The sequence below is a fragment of the Amphiura filiformis genome, chromosome 6 (assembly GCF_039555335.1).
Source record: "Amphiura filiformis chromosome 6, Afil_fr2py, whole genome shotgun sequence".
Classification (NCBI taxonomy): Eukaryota; Metazoa; Echinodermata; class Ophiuroidea; order Amphilepidida; family Amphiuridae; genus Amphiura; species Amphiura filiformis.
In genome coordinates, this window is record NC_092633.1 from 9225123 (window position 1) to 9233537 (window position 8415).

The following is an 8415-nucleotide window of genomic DNA, read 5'->3' on the forward strand; positions in this document are numbered from 1 at the left end:
CCGAAAACATATGTTACGGAGCAAACTCAGATATCCTTCCTCTCACCTAGTAGCGTCCCTGTAGGTCTTACGGTTCCCTAGATACAGCTCCGGACATACACACACATCCACACCCCCCCCATCCATCAATCCATCCACACAGACAGACAGAAATAGTGATTACTAAGTCCCATCCTGAAGTTCAGGCGATACAAAAATGGAACCAATCAACTGATGATAGGAGACAAATACACCACTAATCATGCAGTGTAAAGTACTATCTATTGAAAGTAACACTCAAATACTATACTGATTATGCAGTGCATAGTGCTATCTACTGAAGATAACAGATCCACTGATTACAGTGGATAGTGCTATCTACTGAAGATAACAGATCAAATTATTACAGTGCATAGTGCAATCTATTGAAGACAAGAAAATCATTACTGTAAACTCGCACAGCTGATCATACAGTGCATATTAGTGCCATCGACTGAAGATAACTGATTACAGTGCATAGTGCTATGAAGATAACTGATCTGCTGATTACAGTGTAATAGTACTATCTACTGTATTTAATAACTAGCCATTCATGCATCAATGTGCAGTCGCTCTAATTGAATCAATTTCTATGGTGTATCTTGATATTGAAGGTCTGAAGTGATTTTAAAAATCACTTCAGACCTTCAATATGCAAGACTGTGAAGTATTGATGTATCTTTCCACATGACCAATGTTCATTGCCTACAGGCCTATACAGTAGCGAGTCATTAAAAAAATAAAAATATTTTTCCAACTGACCAACACACCGCAAAAGTCCCACTGGAGGGCAAGCAAACATTTTTTCTTGGCCTTATTCAGTGCATAGTGCTATCTACTGAAGATAATAGCTATATCATGTCTCGTCTCAAGTTTGAGAGGTGTTGTAATTAGTGATGGGTCAAGCCCTTAGTTACCTTAATTTGACTGGGCTACCTCTTCCACAAGTAAGTTTTCAACACGACACATAAAGTGTCATTCGTATGTAAAGTCCATCTTAGTCCATCTTCAGATCTTTAAAGATAGTCTGATTAATGTCACTTACTACCAAAGGTGATTTAATTCAGCACAACTGATTTTTGCTGAATGCTGCTACGGTACTTTATAGAATTGTGTGACATATGTGAAGGTTGAATAAACAACAAGAATATGTGCGCTCCATTCTAAAAGCATGGTTTTTCCCTGTAACGATGGCAGCTCTCATGAAGTACATTGTAGATTGATGTCCCGAGGTGAGTGAGGTCCCTTTTGCAAATCATCATGCCCCTGTGAAACAAGACAATAAGAACATGTTTAAAAAGCTTGAAATTAAAAAACAATTTGATGTATGATCAATATGTTATTTTATACAATGCACTGATGGATTTGTTGCAAGTGTCAAGTGTGACTGTATTCTGTGCATGGGTCTAGGCTTTTCCTATTTTATATGTTTAAAATGTACGAAGCATTCATTTATGCTCCAAAATGTTCCAAAGGTCAGATTTCTTGAAGGATTTACCCTACTGTTTTAAAAGTTCAAAATCATTTAATGAAAATTTGATGAGAAAATTTGATGTAGGACATGAAGGAAAATGTTTTGATTGATAATGTCATAAAAATCGTAAAATGTATGACTTTTGAACACCCTGTATCTCAGTTAGACAACGCAACTTATCATAACAGGTTTGCTTTTTTTGATCGGCTGCAATTTATTAGCACATCTGGAAAGGTTTTACCAGAAAAATTTTTAAGCTAGTAAATTAGAGAGGAATAAAACTATACTTTTTGAACCATGGTGATGCATGGCCATATGTATTTCTAATTTTGAGATGTAACATATTTTGCCCCCAATTCATAATGCATGATAACAGTTTTGTTGTTGTCATGACTCTACTTACCGAGTACCCAACATTCAACAGATCAATTGTGTCTTCAAAGACCCCGGTAACAGACTCTTCATAGATTTAATCAATCCATTTACATCTCCATACATTGATAAGCTGGTTCAACTGCAAACCAAACACACACAAAAAACATAATTAGCATCATGACTAATATTAACTTTCGTTTAAAATTGAACAAAATCACCAAAATACCTAATTTCCTCCTTTATATTTCACCAAGATATAACGATTCAATTTTTTGATTTTAAAACAAATATTGAATGTACATACATGTGACATGTATTCTCCATAGCAAATCAGGGTCAGAAATTCGTAACCAAGTGCGAGAATCCTTTTGGATTCTCCCGGTGGAATTTTGCAAGAATCCATGGATTCTCGCCAATTTACTTTGTATGATAAATTTAAATATTTACGAGAATCCATTTAGATTCTTGTAATTTTGTTGACAAGAATCTTTGCGAGAATGGATTCTCGGATTCTCGCCGAATTTCTGACCCTGCAAATAAGAATTTCGTACTTAAAGATAGGTGACCTGATCGAAAGTATCATCCCCCACTATCATTCCAATCATTTTGATATCCTAGATTTTGGTATCAGAAGAAAGCTCAAATTTTTCTCATAATCCCAGTGAAATTTTAGGCCAGAAATATATTCCGTTTAGATGTTATGAAAAGTGATAGCTTCATCCCCAATTGTGGTATACTACCAGCTACTACCACACATACCATTCTATGGGCTGTTGTGAAACATATTTTAACTTCTAACTACACAAATTCCCTTTACTCAGGGGTGTGTCAGTCCGAAAAATGAAAAACACTGTGCTAGTCTGAAAAAAGCATGCGCTAGTCCGAAAATGAGAACCAGTACTACAATAGTGCGACACTCCGCTAGTCCGAATCTAAGAACACTTTTTTCAGTCCGACACGCCGCCAGTCTGAATCCGAAATACACTGCGCTAGTCCGAATCTGGACAACACTGCGCTAGTCTGAAAATGAAAACCACTGCAACAGTGTAGAACTGGCTCGTTCCTCTGACCGCGGTGCCCCAATTGCGAGCGCGAAGCGCTCTGACCGCGGTGCCCCAATTGCGAGCGCGAGGGAGCGGTGGTTTAGGGAGTTGGATTGTCATTATGAGCACGTAGCCAGTGCTACAACAGTGCAACACTCTGCTAGTCCGACTCTAAAAACACTTATTTACCTCCACCACGCCCAAAGTCTGAATCCGAAATACACTGCGCTAATCCGAAAATATGGAAAACACATTGCACTAATCCAAAACTGAAAACCACAGCGCTAGTCCGAATCTGAAAAATACTGCACTAGTCCGAATCTGAAAAACACTGCGCTAGTCCGAATATCGGACTAGCACAGTGTTTCCAAAATCCATGCAGATCATACGGACTAGTGCAGTAGTGTTTTTCAAATTCGAACTAGCGCAATGGTTTTTAGTTTCAGACTAGCGCAGTATTTTTTAGATTCGGACTAGCGCAATGTCAGACTGAAGGAGTGTTTTCCAGATTCAGACTAGCGCAGTGGTTTTCATTTTCGGACAAGCAGCGTGTCGGAGTAGCGGCATGTCGGACTAACGCCCTGCACCCATGCAATAGCGAAATGATTAATTAGCATATATTTGAAAGTGTGGAGCATTTTTTATTGCAATGCAAATCCATGTTGTAAATTCAACGCTGGTACCAGAAGGCTTTTTGCAAAGTGTTCATGTGACACGCGTGAGGCACACACAGCACATACTTTGTGGGTAGAAAATTGTTTTGAGATGAAAGTGCGATCGGATATCGGCGAAAAGGCAATTGACTTATTTGGGTTTTTGTACTGCATGAGTCAATGTTAACTTACGCCCATGAAAATTCATAAAATTGCACGTCACAATGATGTCCATCACAATACGCAAAGCACATTTCACATAGGTGTATGTGCTGCACCCAGTCCCAGCTGTGTGTAAACTGTGTAGGCCATATTAATGCGATTCTGTTACGAGCTGGCAGTGAATACATCAAGATTTTGGGACCGTTCCATGAGTCGAGTGACACACATTCGATGGCTGTAAACAGTCTAGGCTAGCTTCGAATGCGCCACTTTCGTGTGCAAATACAAACAAAGACTACCTAAGGCAGGGCTGTCAACTTTTTGCAATTGCTTAGCGTGAGACAGAGGCGTACTGGGATTTGCCGACTCCCAATGTTCATTTTGTACCATGATTATTTGAGCCACGGCGCCGAGAATGTGAAAAGCGGGGGGTAGGAGCAACAAATTATTCATGACGATGCGTGAGATTTTACTCATTTTCCAGCTTTTTGCGTGAGATTTACTACCTAGGTGTGAGCGTGAGACCGTGTGAAAGTGACCCAATGCGTGAGACTCACGGCCAATGCGTGAGAGTTGACAGCCCTGCATACCTAATTCCAATGAATTCACATGAATTGTACTGCCACTCACTGACTGCACTGCCGATACCAAAAAAGAAGCAATTTTTGTTCCTTTTTTTCCCTCACCCAGCCACTACTACTAAAATCAACTGAAACGAGCCTGAGAATGAAATTCATCATCATTAGGCTATTAACTGACACAATTTACTTCTGCTTCTGTTTATAAGCTTGAATATATTCAAGCTATTACATCATGTCTAGACTAGGCGAACTCATGTTCGGAATGCTAGCACTAAACATTTATGAACATGATAAACATGATAAAACAAATACTAAAATCATAAGGCTGATAAGCTTATCATGCTTATCGACGTGAGATACTCACCGGCGGCGCATCGGCGTTGCATTGGCCGTGACGGTGGAGTTGCCATTCGATTCGATATTCATGCATTCTGCAATATTGTCTGCAGTTTTTTAGTGAAAGTTACAAGGAATATTATTGGTTTTAAATAATACAGGATAAAAAAGTTTGAAGTGTCAATTGATCTCGCGCCATCTCCATCTGCTGAGCTGGTGGCTGGTAATTATGGCATCTGTTGCGCGTGCGCGATGACCTTACAGCCGCCATTCCGCCAGCTAGCTCGTCGAAGTCTAACGCTTGAGGGCAGTCTAGATCTTTTAACGTCTGTGGTATAAACACGTAGATGACTGTACATGATCTAATCACCCCGGCTAGAAGATGTTGAGGAAGACTCGTATACTATACATCACGCTCATACGTTATATGACAATTTGACGTACAATCACGTATGTGATGCATGGTTAAGCTAGTAAGTTAGATCTCGTCATGCACATTATTGTCATGGTATTATATTGTAATTGTATACGTCAATTTTGTTCAGTTTGATTCAACCGGCTTATAAAGTTTTACTTTACACGGAAGGGAAAGTTAGCAAAAAACAATTAATTTATGAGTGTAAAAGGGGAGGGTGGGTTTTTTTTTTTTGGGGGCAAATAATATTTATAAAATTATAAGTAAGGCGAGAAAGAGAGAAACCCTGTTCTATGGGCGAACGGACCTTTCAAGTAGGGTCGGTCGGTCGGTTGGTATTTTTTAATTTTTTTTTTTTTTAAATAACACAAAAAATCACAAAAATCTGTAAATAAATTTCAATTTGAGAAAATACAAAAAAAAAAATTGTCCTGAAATTTCCGAAATTTGGGGTTTTTTTTAGTTATGTTTGTACATGGGGGTGCTGTGCAATAATCATGATCCTTTGATATCATGCATGATTTATCCTTGCAAATTTATAGCATCGAACCTCCAGCCAATGTTCCTTGCCAGAAACAAGGTCACAACTGTAGCCACACCTTCAATGGTCGCCATTTCAGTGATTGACAGTGATGTAATGCAAATATGGCGCTGGCCATCTGGTCACGTGCGCATTTATAAAAGCGCATTTATATATACAACCGAAGTCTACTGATAGATAATTGCATTGAAGAGTTTCTTTTTGTACTGTGGGTATTACATATTACTTATGTAGCCTGGCCTTGTTAATATTTAAAGTTGGGTGGGATGTCCATTTTGTGCGTGGGGGTGTGTGTGGGGGGTCTGGTTTTTTTTTTTTAGTGCAGCAGATAAAATGTGTGTCATTACCCATTAGATGTTCTATTACATGTGCTCGTTCATTTTGGATTCTTTTTGAATGGTACCTACAATATATAGGCTGGGCTAGTTGGTAAGCTGGGGTAGGGGTCCATTTTTGGGTGTCTGGTATCGGTATTGCATCAGACAAAATGTCTGTCATACCCTATTTCGTGTTCTATGAATTATGTTTGTTCATTTAAGATTTTTTTTGAGTGGTACCGACAACCGGGACCGACAATATCTAGCCCGGGCTGAGTTGGCAAGCTGGGGGTAAGGGTCATTTTGGGGTGTCTGTTTTCGGTATTGCAGCAGACAAAATGTCTGTCATACCCTATTTCATGTTCTATGAACTATGTTTGTTTATTTAAGATTATTTTTGAGTGGTATCGATAATATCTAGCCCGGGCTAGTTGGCAAGCTGGGGTAGTGGTCCATTTTGGGGTGTCTGTTTTCGGTATTGCAGCAGACAAAATGTCTGTCATACCCTATTTCGTGTTCTATGAATTATGTTTGTTCATTTAAGATTATTTTTGAGTGGTATCGACAATATCTAGCCTAGGCTAGTTGACAAGCAGAGGGCGCGGCGGTACTTTTCGGGTGTCTGATACCGGTAGTGCAGGGGACTATGTGTCTGTTATTGTCCATTTAGTATTCTATACACCACACTCATTCATTTGGAATTGTTCCTAAGAGGTACCTTGCTCATCTATGTTTGGCTGATTTTCAGGGGGGCCTGGGAGGGGGGGGGTCTGACAGGCTTTTGACAGAAGTTAAAATGTCTGCCGTTTGTGATGTTGATATATGGAGAACGTTGCGCACACTATGGTGGTGGTTTTGAATGGTACCACGCTCATCTACCCTGAACCTATTTTTCTAGTTATTTGGAGGGCCCCCTGGGGCATACAAAGTGGTGGAACCCGGCAGACACGACATTCCATTAATTTCAAGTGACCCCCTACACACGTTTGTGGTCAGATATTGGTACCTCGTTCGTCTACAAAAATGTCTTTCTCCTGACGGTCTAAAATGTTAAAATGAAGAAGCTGGCCAAATTTATATAGCATAGATTATCAGGAACAGGAAAAAAAAAATAAGAAACAAAGCAAAACAACAAAATAAAAACAAAACAAAAACAAAACAAAACAATAATGATTCAGTACGCAAGAAATTACCTTTTATCTTAAGCCTATAGAAATCGGCCGTCAATGTTAACTTCAGTAGATAGTCAAAATAATAATCATTAAAAAATCATTAAATTATCATTAGGGCCTTTTTAGGCCTTAAATGCTATCTACAGTAACTAGCAAGCAAACCAAAAGGCATGCAAAAAAATAATGTTCCAAAAAACATTGCCTAACACGCGTTCCAGATGATGATTCAGTACGGCTAATCTGAGAATTCAGTACGCAAAATCCCGGCGCATAACGGCTATAATTGGCAGCGGGCTTAGCCAATAGGCCGAATGCAAAGCTACAAAGAAATGTTAAAATGAAGAAGCTGACCAAAATTTAAAACGGCATTTAGGCCTATATAGCATAGATTATCAGGAACAGGAAGGAAAAAAAGAAACAAACAAAACAACAAAATAAAAACAAACAAAAACAAAACAAAGCAAAAACAATGATGATTCACTACGCCAGAAATAATGGTCCGTATGCATTAAAAGAGTTAGACTGGGTCTAAAGTTAGACCTGGTCTAAGTGGAATTTAGTTCCATCAGGAATGGTCCTTTACTCTTATTTCCTTCCAAGAGTAGCTAGCAAATTTTAAAGATTTAAATGCCAAGTTCAAAAATAACAAAAAATAACTTAAGGTTGGTCTGAACCCTGGAATTATGGAAACTTTCGGGCCTCATAACTTCTAAATTGTTGGTCTAAAGTATATAAAAGTATACATATTTAGAATGGCAAAGACTTGATAAGTTCATTTGAGAGGTCAAATTTGGGCCAAAATGGCACTTTTGGCCCAAAATCCCTAAAATAATGGTTTTGGCCCACTTCTTTTGTGCACCGTAACAAAAAATTCTTGGGCCAAAATTTTTGAAACTAATTTTTAAAAACTAGATCAAAATATCTGGGACCCGTTTTTTCATTTTTTTGAATTTCGACTAACTTTGAGAAATTTGCACCAAAACTGGTCACAAATTGCTGATTTTTCAAAAAAATCATAAAAAAGCCCGATTTTGGCACAAATTTCAAATATTTTTGGGGAAATTGGTCAAAATTCAAAAAAATGAAAAAACGGGTCCTAGATATTTTGATCTAGTTTTTAAAAATTAGTTTCAAAAACATTTTTGGCCTAAGAATTTTTTTGTTACGGTGCACAAAAAACAAGTGGGCCAAAAACCGTTATTTTTGGGATTTTGGGCCAAAAGTGCCATTTTGGCCCAAATTTGACCTCACAGATGAACTTATCAAGTCTTTGCCATTCTAAATATGTATACTTTTATATACTTTAGACCAACAATTTAGAAGTTATG

At 38.3% G+C, this 8415-nt stretch overlaps 1 long non-coding RNA gene across 1 annotated transcript; it reads right to left on the reverse strand.

Annotated features, from left to right (window-relative positions):
- Positions 1 to 661: 661 nt before the first annotated feature.
- Positions 662 to 4906, reverse strand: LOC140154198 (uncharacterized). The gene is made up of 3 exons (XR_011859263.1): positions 4671 to 4906; positions 1896 to 2006; positions 662 to 1284 (listed from the first exon to the last, which is right to left on the reverse strand). It is a non-coding gene; the product is annotated as an uncharacterized lncRNA (long non-coding RNA).
- Positions 4907 to 8415: the final 3509 nt, after the last annotated feature.